General features: G+C 56.3%; 2 non-coding genes across 2 annotated transcripts; both read right to left on the reverse strand.

Annotated features, from left to right (window-relative positions):
- Positions 1-1,341: 1,341 nt before the first annotated feature.
- LOC126196641 (5.8S ribosomal RNA) lies at positions 1,342-1,496 on the reverse strand. Its single transcript, XR_007539115.1, has one exon. It is a non-coding gene; the product is annotated as a 5.8S ribosomal RNA (ribosomal RNA).
- Positions 1,497-1,848: 352 nt separating this feature from the next.
- On the reverse strand, positions 1,849-3,757 carry LOC126197375 (small subunit ribosomal RNA). The gene has a single exon (XR_007539744.1). It is a non-coding gene; the product is annotated as a small subunit ribosomal RNA (ribosomal RNA).
- Positions 3,758-12,529: the final 8,772 nt, after the last annotated feature.

The raw sequence follows: 12,529 nt of genomic DNA on the forward strand, positions 1-12,529 counted from the left end.
CATAGTTCACCATCTTTCGGGTCCCAACGTGTACGCTCTAGGTGCGCCTCACCTCGCAATGAGGACGAGACGCCCCGTGAGTGCGGAGGCCGCCGCCCCGTGAAGGGCGGGGAAGCCCCATCCTCCCTCGGCCCGCACAAGGCGAGACCTTCACTTTCATTACGCCTTTAGGTTTCGTACAGCCCAATGACTCATGCACATGTTAGACTCCGTGGTCCGTGTCTCAAGACGGGTCGTGAAATTGTCCAAAGCTGAAGCGCCGCTGACGGGAGCGATTATTCCGCCCGAGAGCATCCCGAGCCAACAGCGGCGTGGGTCCGGGGCCGGGCCAGGTAGGTCCGTCATCCGGGAAGAACAGCGCGCGCTTGCCGGGAGCCCGAGCGCCCAAAGGGGCGAATCGACTCCTCCAGATATACCGCCGAGCAGCCAGCCAGGACACCAGGACTCTGCCCAACAGACGCGAACCGAGGCCCGCGGAAGGACAGGCTGCGCACCCGGGCCGTAGGCCGGCACCCAGCGGGTCGCGACGTCCTACTAAGGGAGAAGTGCGGCCCACCGCACACCGGAACGGCACCACCCCGCGGCGAGTGGAAAGGCAACCGGACACGACCCCGCCGCGGATTGCACCGCGCGGGCGGCCGGCCCCATCTGCCGAGGGCGGAGGCTAGTGGCCGGATGGGCGTCAATCTCATCCGTTCGACCTTTCGGACTTCTCACGTTTACCCCAGAACGGTTTCACGTACTTTTGAACTCTCTCTTCAAAGTTCTTTTCAACTTTCCCTCACGGTACTTGTTCGCTATCGGTCTCGTGGTCATATTTAGTCTCAGATGGAGATTACCACCCACTTGGAGCTGCACTCTCAAGCAACCCGACTCGAAGGAGAGGTCCCGCCGACGCTCGCACCGGCCGCTACGGGCCTGGCACCCTCTACGGGCCATGGCCTCATTCAAGTTGGACTTGGGCTCGGCGCGAGGCGTCGGGGTAGTGGACCCTCCCAAACACCACATGCCACGACAGGCGGCAGCCTGCGGGGTTCGGTGCTGGACTCTTCCCTGTTCGCTCGCCGCTACTGAGGGAATCCTTGTTAGTTTCTTTTCCTCCGCTTAGTAATATGCTTAAATTCAGCGGGTAGTCTCTCCTGCTCTGAGGTCGTTGTACGAGGTGTCGCACGCCACACTGCCAGCCAGCTGTGCACGCTACCGAGACAGTACCGGTATGCGAACCGCCAGGCGACGGGCGCGCATCGCTCGCTTCAGGGGACATGGCCGGCCCCACAGGCCGGCACGACACTCCCACGTCTCCGAAGCGGGACAAACGCCGCGCGCTTCAATTTACGTAACCGACCCTCAGCCAGACGTGGCCCGGGAGCGGAATCCATGGACCGCAATGTGCGTTCGAAACGTCGATGTTCATGTGTCCTGCAGTTCACATGTCGACGCGCAATTTGCTGTGTTCTTCATCGACCCACGAGCCGAGTGATCCACCGTCCTGGGTGATCTTTTTACAGTTTCCACTGTCTCTTTCAAAACAGTTGCATAGGCGGGACTGAGGCGTTCGACGGCCCCTGTTCCAGTGTCTTGTGTCCAACGGCCTCACGGCCGATGGGCGTCGTACGGCTCCACACCGGAGCGGACAGGCACTCGGGCGAACGTCATTCAAAACCGGCGCGAGGCGCCAGGTGCCGCAGGCCAGCCGCTCCAGAGCTTCAGCGCTCGTACCATACAAAATTTTCCGTTAGTTTTGAGAAGGACGCGTGGTCCCGCACGCGGCGCACGGCTACTGCGAGCCATACAGGTAGCGTCTTACACGAGACGACACGCCCATCGAGAGACATGCAGTCAAGTCGGTAATGATCCTTCCGCAGGTTCACCTACGGAAACCTTGTTACGACTTTTACTTCCTCTAAATGATCAAGTTTGGTCATCTTTCCGGTAGCATTGGCAACGACAGAGTCGATGCCACATACCAGTCCAAAGACCTCACAAAATCATTCAATCGGTAGTAGCGACGGGCGGTGTGTACAAAGGGCAGGGACGTAATCAACGCGAGCTTATGACTCGCGCTTACTGGGAATTCCTCGTTCATGGGGAACAATTGCAAGCCCCAATCCCTAGCACGAAGGAGGTTCAGCGGGTTACCCCGACCTTTCTGTCTAGGAAGACACGCTGATTCCTTCAGTGTAGCGCGCGTGCGGCCCAGAACATCTAAGGGCATCACAGACCTGTTATTGCTCAATCTCGTGCGGCTAGAAGCCGCCTGTCCCTCTAAGAAGAAAAGTAATCGCTGACAGCACGAAGGATGTCACGCGACTAGTTAGCAGGCTAGAGTCTCGTTCGTTATCGGAATTAACCAGACAAATCGCTCCACCAACTAAGAACGGCCATGCACCACCACCCACCGAATCAAGAAAGAGCTATCAATCTGTCAATCCTTCCGGTGTCCGGGCCTGGTGAGGTTTCCCGTGTTGAGTCAAATTAAGCCGCAGGCTCCACTCCTGGTGGTGCCCTTCCATCAATTCCTTTAAGTTTCAGCTTTGCAACCATACTTCCCCCGGAACCCAAAAGCTTTGGTTTCCCGGGGGCTGCCCACGGAGTCATCGGAGGAACTGCGGCGGATCGCTGGCTGGCATCGTTTATGGTTAGAACTAGGGCGGTATCTGATCGCCTTCGAACCTCTAACTTTCGTTCTTGATTAATGAAAACATACTTGGCAAATGCTTTCGCTTCTGTTCGTCTTGCGATGATCCAAGAATTTCACCTCTAACGTCACAATACGAATGCCCCCGCCTGTCCCTATTAATAATTACCTCGGGTTCCGAAAACCAACAAAATAGAACCGAGGTCCTATTCCATTATTCCATGCACACAGTATTCAGGCGGGCTTGCCTGCTTTAAGCACTGTAATTTGTTCAAAGTAAACGTGCCGGCCCACCAAGACAGTCAATAAAGAGCACCCTGGTAGGATTTCAACGGGGTCCGCCTCGGGACGCACGAGCACGCACGAGACGGTCGCACGCCTTCGGCTCGCCCCACCGGCAGGACGTCCCACGATACATGCCAGTTAAACACCGACGGGCGGTGAACCAACAGCGTGGGACACAAATCCAACTACGAGCTTTTTAACTGCAACAACTTTAATATACGCTATTGGAGCTGGAAATACCGCGGCTGCTGGCACCAGACTTGCCCTCCAATAGATACTCGTTAAAGGATTTAAAGTGTACTCATTCTGATTACGGGGCCTCGGATGAGTCCCGTATCGTTATTTTTCGTCACTACCTCCGCATGCCGGGAGTGGGTAATTTGCGCGCCTGCTGCCTTCCTTGGATGTGGTAGCCGTTTCTCAGGCTCCCTCTCCGGAATCGAACCCTGATTCGCCGTTACCCATTACAACCATGGTAGGCGCTGAACCTACCATCGACAGTTGATAAGGCAGACATTTGAACAATGCGTCGCCGGTACTAAGACCGTGCGATCAGCCCAAAGTTATTCAGAGTCACCAAGGCAAACGCACCGGACGAGCCGACCGATTGGTTTTGATCTAATAAAAGAGTCTCTGCCATCTCTGGTCGGGACTCTGTTTGCATGTATTAGCTCTAGAATTACCTCAGTTATCCAAGTAACGTAGGTACGATCTAAGGAACCATAAGTGATTTAATGAGCCATTCGCGGTTTCACTTTAATGCGGCTTGTACTGAGACATGCATGGCTTAATCTTTGAGACAAGCATATGACTACTGGCAGGATCAACCAGGGAGCTGCGTCAACTAGTGCTGAGCAGCCGGCCGCCTGGGAGTGTGTCCCGGAGGCCCGCGCGTACACGCAAGCGTCCGCTCAATTATTCTGCAAACAGGAGGAGGCTGGGCTCCCCTGCACGATACACCTCGAAACCCTCTCAGGTCCCGGCGGCGCGCAGCGCCGTCCTAAGTACTTGGTCGGGTTCGACAGAGGCGCAACCGCCCGGAGTTAGGCAAGTAGACGCCTTCAGTGCGACCACCCGTGCTCCCAACTGAGCTTGCCGCTGCCGACAGAGGCCTGGGAGCGTTCTGTCGTGGTGTTGCCGGCGGGAGACAACACGCGGCCACAAACAGTGACCGGGCAGCTCCAACGCCAGCGCCACAGAGGGGCAGAGCCCCACTTGTGTGCCAAAGCGGACTCTCCCAGCACAGCGCACGCGCCAACACATCCGCACAGCTGTGATACAAAAAACCTGCGAGAACCACGTGGGCGACCGAGCAGCAGACGGCGTCGCGGCGCCGAGTGCCGGGCGGCGGCGCATCCTCAACGCACACAGTCCTCAATCGGACCAGCACACTGCAGATGTCCACCGCGCTTCGCACCGGGCCCGCGAGGACTCACTTTGGCCGCACGGCGCCGCGCGCTGAGTGCGCCGGCGCGCAGCTGCGCCGCCTGCCGCGTCCGTCGGCCGGCGCGCCTGCCACTGGGCGCCCCCACCAGCCGGCTGTAGCGCGTGCGCCCACGCAGCGCGCGGCCAGCACGCCGGGCGCTGCCCCCGCAACGGCCGGGGACGGTCCCACCCAGCCACCGCCGCGTATCGCTTCATACCCACATGCTTACTCACGTTCGTGGGTATGAAGGGTGTCGCTGAAGCAACCGGTTAATAGCTGTACCGATCGTCGCTATCAACGATTCACCTGCAGCGTGAACAACCGCTCAACAACGGATTTCCAGTTCATTTGCGTAACTTGGGCAGCAAACGTAGACGTCCATCTACATTTGCTACTTCAACGAGTCTTGCATGCCTGGCTGTTATGTGTCATGACACGCTACATCAGCACACATACACGCTGCGACGTGTGCAGGAGAAAACAAGTGGAAGGTGGCCCGCGTACGTATGCGAATGCCATTGCACAGCTGCGAAGCTAATTGATCACGCAAACACCTGACCGAAGAGCTAGAGGGGGGGCGATATACGTCCTATAGCAGTACACATTACAGTCGATAGCGGGACCATGTGGAAAGTACGCAACACTCGCAAGATGTTGTGAGGGTACGCACCGTAACATGAAACAATACGCAGGACACCAGAGAGTGCGTGCACTGATCTATGTTGAGAGGGTTGCGATTAGGCAACGCTACATGAATTTCTCGATTCATATAACAATTAGAGGGCAGGTTAAGGCGCAAATTGCGTTACGTTAAGGCGCAAATTGCGTTACGTTAAGGCGCAAATTGCGTTACGTTAAGGCGCAAATTGCGTTACGTTAAGGCGCAACGTGGGTTACGTTAAGGCGCAACGTGGGTTACGTTAAGGCGCAACGTGGGTTACGTTAAGGCGCAACGTGGGTTACGTTAAGGCGCAACGTGGGTTACGTTAAGGCGCAACGTGGGTTACGTTAAGGCGCAACGTGGGTTAGGTTAAGGCGCAACGTGGGTTACGTTAAGGCGCAACGTGGGTTAGGTTAAGGCGCAACGTGGGTTAGGTTAAGGCACAAAGTGGGTTAGGTTAAGGCGCAACGTGGGTTAGGTTAAGGCGCAACGTGGGTTAGGTTAAGGCGCAACGTGGGTTAGGTTGAGGCGCAACGTGGGTTAGGTTGAGGCGCAACGTGGGTTAGGTTGAGGCGCAACGTGGGTTAGGTTGAGGCGCAACGTGGGTTAGGTTGAGGCGCAACGCGGGTTAGGTTGAGGCGCAACGCGGGTTAGGTTGAGGCGCAACGCGGGTTAGGTTGAGGCGCAACGTGGGTTAGGTTGAGGCGCAACGTGGGTTAGGTTGAGGCGCAACGTGGGTTAGGTTGAGGCGCAACGTGGGTTAGGTTGAGGCGCAACGTGGGTTAGGTTGAGGCGCAACGTGGGTTAGGTTGAGGCGCAACGTGGGTTAGGTTGAGGCGCAACGTGGGTTAGGTTGAGGCGCAACGTGGGTTAAGTTGAGGCGCAACGTGGGTTAGGTTGAGGCGCAACGTGGGTTAGGTTGAGGCGCAACGTGGGTTAAGTTGAGGCGCAACGTGGGTTAGGTTGAGGCGCAACGTGGGTTAGGTTGAGGCGCAACGTGGGTTAGGTTGAGGCGCAACGTGGGTTAGGTTGAGGCGCAACGTGGGTTAGGTTGAGGCGCAACGTGGGTTAGGTTGAGGCGCAACTTGGGTTAGGTTGAGGCGCAAGTTGCGTTAGGTTAAGGTAGAAGTTGGGTTAGGTTAAGGTAGAAGTTGGGTTAGGTTAAGGTAGAAGTTGGGTTAGGTTAAGGTAGAAGTTGGGTTAGGTTAAGGTAGAAGGTGGGTTAGGTTAAGGTAGAAGTTGGGTTAGGTTAAGGTAGAAGTTGGGTTAGGTTAAGGTAGAAGTTGGGTTAGGTTAAGGTAGAAGTTGGGTTAGGTTAACGTAGAAGTTGGGTTAGGTTAACGTAGAAGTTGGCTTAGGTTAACGTAGAAGTTGGGTTAGGTTAACGTAGAAGTTGGGTTAGGTTAACGTAGAAGTTGGGTTAGGTTAACGTAGAAGTTGGGTTAGGTTAACGTAGAAGTTGGGTTAGGTTAACGTAGAAGTTGTGTTAGGTTAACGTAGAAGTTGTGTTAGGTTAACGTAGAAGTTGTGTTAGGTTAACGTAGAAGTTGGGTTAGGTTAACGTAGAAGTTGGGTTAGGTTAACGTAGAAGTTGGGTTAGGTTAAGGTAGAAGTTGGGTGAGGTTAAGGTAGAAGTTGGGTTAGGTTAAGGTAGAATTTGTGTTAGGTTAAGGTAGCAGTTGGGATATGGGATGGTGTGTGTGCGTGGGGGGGGGGGGGGTTCGTTGATAGTGATGGTAGTAAGTGGATGCCTGAGGCACTATCAGATATGTCACATCAGGATGCACTTGTGGCTCATAGCAAGCAGCGCGCCCGTTCCGTGCTTGTGGCAAAGGAGAGGCAGACCTGTGTCTTTCATTCCTGCCATTGTTTATGTGCTGTGAGACGCGGCAGTGTGGTGCTGTTGGGTGCACCCCTGTGTAGGACATGTGTGGGTGTTGGTGGCTTATCTGAGGAATGGAGGTTGTCGGACGAGTGGGTTATTCTGTTTTCAGGTTGGACCTCCCGATCTGGTTATGATAGTGTGGATGGTGTACTGTGGCGGAGAGGATGCACTGGATGTTGTTCCATTCTGGTACTTACATATTGTGGTGGTGGTGGTTGTTGGGATGTGTAAGGGGGACTAAACAGCGAAGGTCATCAGTCCCCCATTCCAAAAACAAGCGAGACAAAGTCGCAGAGCAGATAAAACCCCAAGGGGGAAGGAGACTGCCCCCCCCCCCCCAGGTGCTAAAGAACACAAATTAGGCAACGAACACTACAGAAAAGAAGAGTACGGACGAACACCAGACAGAAAGAAAAAGAGAAGAGAAGAAGATGGCCGGAGACTGGTTGACTGACCACGACAACAAAAAAGGGAAAGAGTCAACCATCTCACGGCACACCAGAACAGCAACAGGCACAAGGACAAAAGACACAGAAAGGGAAAGGTGCAGGACCTCCCTAAATCGAACCATAAAACGGACTACCACAGATAAAATTTAAAACGTTATCAGCCATGGAGGCATCGTCAGATAAAACCAAAGCCAAAGTGCCCGGGAGATTAAAAGATTGCCGGAGTGTGCGCAGTCGAGGACACTCCAGCAAAATGTGGCCGACCGTCAGCCGGGACCCACACTGACACAGGGGGGGATCCTCCTGACGCAAGAGATGGCCGTGCGTCATGTACGTATGGCCGATGCGCAGCCGACACAGGACCACCGAGTCCCTGCGAGAAGCCCGCAGGGAGGAACGCCACACGGCGGTCGTCTCCTTGACAGCCCGCAGTTTATTCGGGGCTGTCATGCCACGCCACTCAGCAGCCCACATCCCAATCAGCTTACGGCGCAACACCATCTGCTGGTCGCGAGCCGTAAGGCCGACCTCCAAAGCCGGGGCGTCGATCGCCCCTTTAGCCAGCCTGTCGACACGTTCGTTCCCTGGGATGCCAACATGACCGGGCGTCCAAACCAAGACCACCGAACGACCAGAACGGGCAATGGCGGAAACAGACTCCTGTATGGAGGACACCAGAGGAGAGGAGGGATAGCAGCGGTCGATGGCCTGAAGGCTGCTCAGGGAGTCACTGCAGATGACGATGGACCCACCTGAGCAGGAACGCAGATGCTCAAGAGCGCGCATGATTGCCACCAGCTCTGCAGTAAAAATACTGCAGCCAGCCGGCAAGGAGCGTTGCTCAACATGGGCAGCGTGAGCAAAAGCGTAGGCAGTGCGACCATCAACCAGGGAACCATCCGTGTAGACAGGCTCACAGCCCGGAAATGATTCGAGGAGCGCAAGAAAACGGCGACGGAGGACCACAGGCGGAACCGAGTCCTTAGGTCCCTGTGCCAAATCCAGAAGGACGGACGGCCGGGACAAACACCAGGGAGGCGTAGGTGTACGGACCCGGAAGGGAGGCAGAAGAGGGAATGACCCCAGGTCTGACAGCAGGGACTGGACACGGACAGCTATGGAAAGCCCAGACCTAGGTCGCCGTTCGGGCAGATGGAGGACCATAGCAGGGAAAAGCAGGCGACGATTGGGATGATCTGGCGAGCAATGAACGTGGACAGCATAGTCGACGAGCAGACGATGGCGGCGAATCCGCAGCGGGGGAACCCCGGCCTCCACCAGTAGACTATCCACGGGGCTGGTGCGAAAAGCGCCAGTGGCAAGCCTAACCCCACAGTGGTGTACGGGGTCTAACAACTTCAACACTGAGGGGGACGCAGACCCATAGGCCAGGCTCCCATAATCAAGCCGGGACTGCACAAGGGCTCTGTACAACCGCAGCAGCGTGCAGCGATCTGCACCCCAAGACGTGTGGCTAAGGCAGCGGAGGGCGTTGAGGTGCCGCCAGCATTTTTGCTTCAGCTGAGTAATATGAGGAACCCATGTGAGCCGGGCATCAAACACGAGTCCCAAGAAGCGGCAAGTGTCCACCACCTCAAGCAGGTGGCCGTCGAGGTAAAGTTCAGGATGAGGGTGGACCGACCGACGCCTGCAGAAGTGCATAACTCGAGTCTTGGCTGCAGAGAACTGAAAACCGTGAGTCAGAGCCCATGAGGCTGCCTTGCGAATGGCGACTTGCAGCCGGCGTTCGGCGACTCCCGTAGTCGTGGAGCTAAATGAGATGCAGAAGTCGTCGGCATACAAAGAAGGAGACACCGACGACCCCACTGCTGCAGCCAGACCATTAATAGCCACCAGAAATAAGGAGACGCTCAACACTGAGCCATGCAGGACCCCATTTTCCTGTATATAAGAGGAACTAGAGGTGGCACCGACTTGCACCCGGAAAGAGCAGCGCAATAAAAAGCTTTGAAGAAAAGCCGGGAGCTGACCACGAAGACCCCACTCATGCAACGTGGCGAGGATGTGATGCCTCCATGTGGTGTCATACGCTTTCCGCAGATCGAAAAATACAGCAACGAGATGCTGACGTCGGGCAAAGGCCGTACGGACAGCTGATTCCAGCCGCACCAAATTGTCCACTGCAGACCGGCCCCGACGGAAGCCACCCTGGGATGGAGTGAGGAGACCGCGCGACTCAAGGACCCAACACAAACGCCGCCCCACCATACGTTCGAGCAATTTGCACAAAACGTTGGTGAGGGTAATGGGACGATAGCTGTCCACCGCCAGTGGGTCCGCACCGGGCTTCAAGATGGGGACAATAACACCCTCTCGCCATTGCGACGGGAACACACCTTCGCTCCAAATGCGATTAAATATCGCGAGAATGTGTCTCTGGCAGTCCCTGGAGAGATGCTTCAGCATCTGCGCGTGGATGCAGTCTGGGCCTGGTGCTGTATCAGGGCAATCGGCGAGAGCAGCGAGGAATTCCCTCTCGCTGAAAGGGGCATTGTATGTTTCAGAACGACGCGTGTGAAATGAGAGCGGCGTCCGCTCGGCTCGCTCCTTTAGAGAGCGAAAGGCGGGGGGATAAGATGCAGTCGCAGAGCTCTGAGCAAAGTGCGCGGCAAGCCGTTCAGCAATGGCGGCAGCGTCCGTGCATACAGCGCCGTCCAAGGAGATCCCAGGGACACCAAAAGTGGACTGGTGTCCATAAATCCGCCGTATCCGGGACCACACCAGCGAGGGGGAGACACGGGAGCCCAACGATTAGACATACTGCTCCCAGCACTCTTGCTTACGCCGTGTAATCAGACGTCGGGCGAAGGCACGTAGCCTCTTAAAGGCGATGAGGGTCTCGAGAGACGGGTGCCGCCTATGACGCTGGAGGGCCCGCCTACGGTCGCGAATAGCCTCAGCAATCTCCGGCGACCACCAGGGTACAGCCTTCCTCCGAGGGAGTCCAGAAGAGCGGGGGATGGCAGCCTCGGCTGCCGAAATGATGGACGTGGTGAAGACACGGACCACCTCGTCAATGTCACCCTGCGGGGGACACTCAACGGTTGCCGCGGAAGTAAAACGCGGCCAGTCAGCTCTGTGGAGGGCCCAGCGTGGCAGACGCCCAGAAGAATGACACTGGGGCAGTGACAAATAGATGGGAAAATGGTCACTGCCACACAGGTCAGGATGCACCCTCCAGTGGAGGGATGGGACAAGTCCGGGGGTGCAAAGAGAGAGATCGATGGCGGAGAACGAGCCATGGGCCACACTGAAATGTGTGGGAGCACCGGTGTTCAAGAGGCTAAGGTCGAGCTGAGCCAATAAATGCTCCACGGCACGACCGCGGCCATCGGAGACAGTCCCACCCCATAGAGGGTTGTGGGCATTGAAATCACCCAACAACAAGAAAGGTGGAGGCAGTTGTGCTATCAGAGCAGCCAGGACATGCTGTGCGACAGCACCATCCGGTGGAAGGTAGATACTGCAGACGGTAATAGCCTGTGGCGTCCACACCCGTACAGCGACAGCCTCTAAAGGTGTTTGGAGAGGGACAGACTCGCTGTGCAGAGTGTGAGCGACATATATGCAGACGCCACCAGACACCCTTTCATAAGTTGCCCGGTTCTTAAAATAACCCCGATAGCCACGGAGGGCGGGGGTTCGCATTGCTGGAAACCAAGTTTCCTGCAGAGCAATGCAAAGGAAAGGATGAAGGCTGATAAGCTGGCGGAGCTCAGCTAGATGGTGGAAGAAACCGCTGCAGTTCCACTGGAGGATGGTGTTGGCCATGGCTGGGAAAGGCGTGACGGGACTGGGAAGGCAGATTACGCCGCCGGATCACCTGCTGCCGCCGACTGAGCACCCACGCTAGTGCCATTCATGGCGTCTGAGGGACCGCCGAGATCGAGGTCCTCAGCGGACGCCAGAATCTCCACCTCATCTTCGGACGCAGAGGGAGAAGGTTGCGGTGGGACAGGTGCCACCGCAATTCCAAGATTCTTGGGAGCCTTTTTCTTTGACTGCTTTGCTCGCTGTGCCTTTGGTGGTTCTGGCTGGGAGGGCGGCACTGGGTCAGTCTCAGGGACTGAAGACGACCGCGACGCCCTACGACCAGCGACCGGTGGTTTTTTGGCAGACTGGCGAGTGTCCGCTTTGGCACTGGGCAAAGCCTGGGATGGGAGGGCCCCAAGGGACCCCTTCCGGGCGAGAGGAGCCGAAGAAGGCCCACGCTTCTCCGGCTGTGAAGGGGGAACAGATGTCCCCGGTGGTTGGGGTGGTGTTGCTCCTGAAGTAGATGGAGCAGGAGCAACAGGGAGGGAAGTGCCCCCCACAACCGAGGGGGCCGGTGATGGCTGACAGAGCTGAGTTCGAACTGTTGGGGACGACACTGAAGAAGTTCGAACAGGTGTTGCAGCAGCAGCATAGGTGGACGGCATGGGCACAGGATGTAGCCTTTCAAACTTCCGCCGTGCCTCGGTGTAGGTCAGGCGGTCCAGGGTCTTATATTCCATTATCTTCCTTTCCTTCTGGAAGATCCGACAGTCCGGCGAGCAGGGGGAATGGTGTTCTCCGCAGTTAACACAGATAGGAGGCGGGGCACATGGAGTATCGGGATGAGATGGGCGTCCGCAATCTCGACATGTGAGGCTGGAAGTGCAGCGGGAAGACATATGGCCGAACTTCCAGCACTTGAAGCACCGCATCGGGGGAGGGATATAGGGCTTGACGTCACATCGGTAGACCATCACCTTGACCTTTTCCGGTAACGTATCACCCTCGAAGGCCAAGATGAAGGCACCGGTAGCAACCTGATTGTCCCTCGGACCCCGATGAACGCGCCGGACGAAATGAACACCTCGTCGTTCGAGGTTGGCGCGCAGCTCGTCATCAGACTGCAAAAGGAGGTCCCTATGGAAAATAACACCCTGGACCATATTTAAACTCTTATGCGGTGTGATCGTAACAGCAACATCCCCCAACTTGTCACAAGCAAGTAACCGCCGTGACTGGGCAGAGGATGCCGTTTGTATCAGGACCGATCCAGAGCGCATTTTTGACAAACACTCCACCTCCCCAAACTTGTCCTCTAAATGCTCGACGAAGAACTGAGGCTTTGTGGAGAGAAAAGACTCCCCATCAGCTCTCGTACAAACTAAGAATCGGGGCGAATATTTGCTACTGC

This window comes from Schistocerca nitens, chromosome 7 (assembly GCF_023898315.1).
Source record: "Schistocerca nitens isolate TAMUIC-IGC-003100 chromosome 7, iqSchNite1.1, whole genome shotgun sequence".
NCBI lineage: Eukaryota > Metazoa > Arthropoda > Insecta > Orthoptera > Acrididae > Schistocerca > Schistocerca nitens.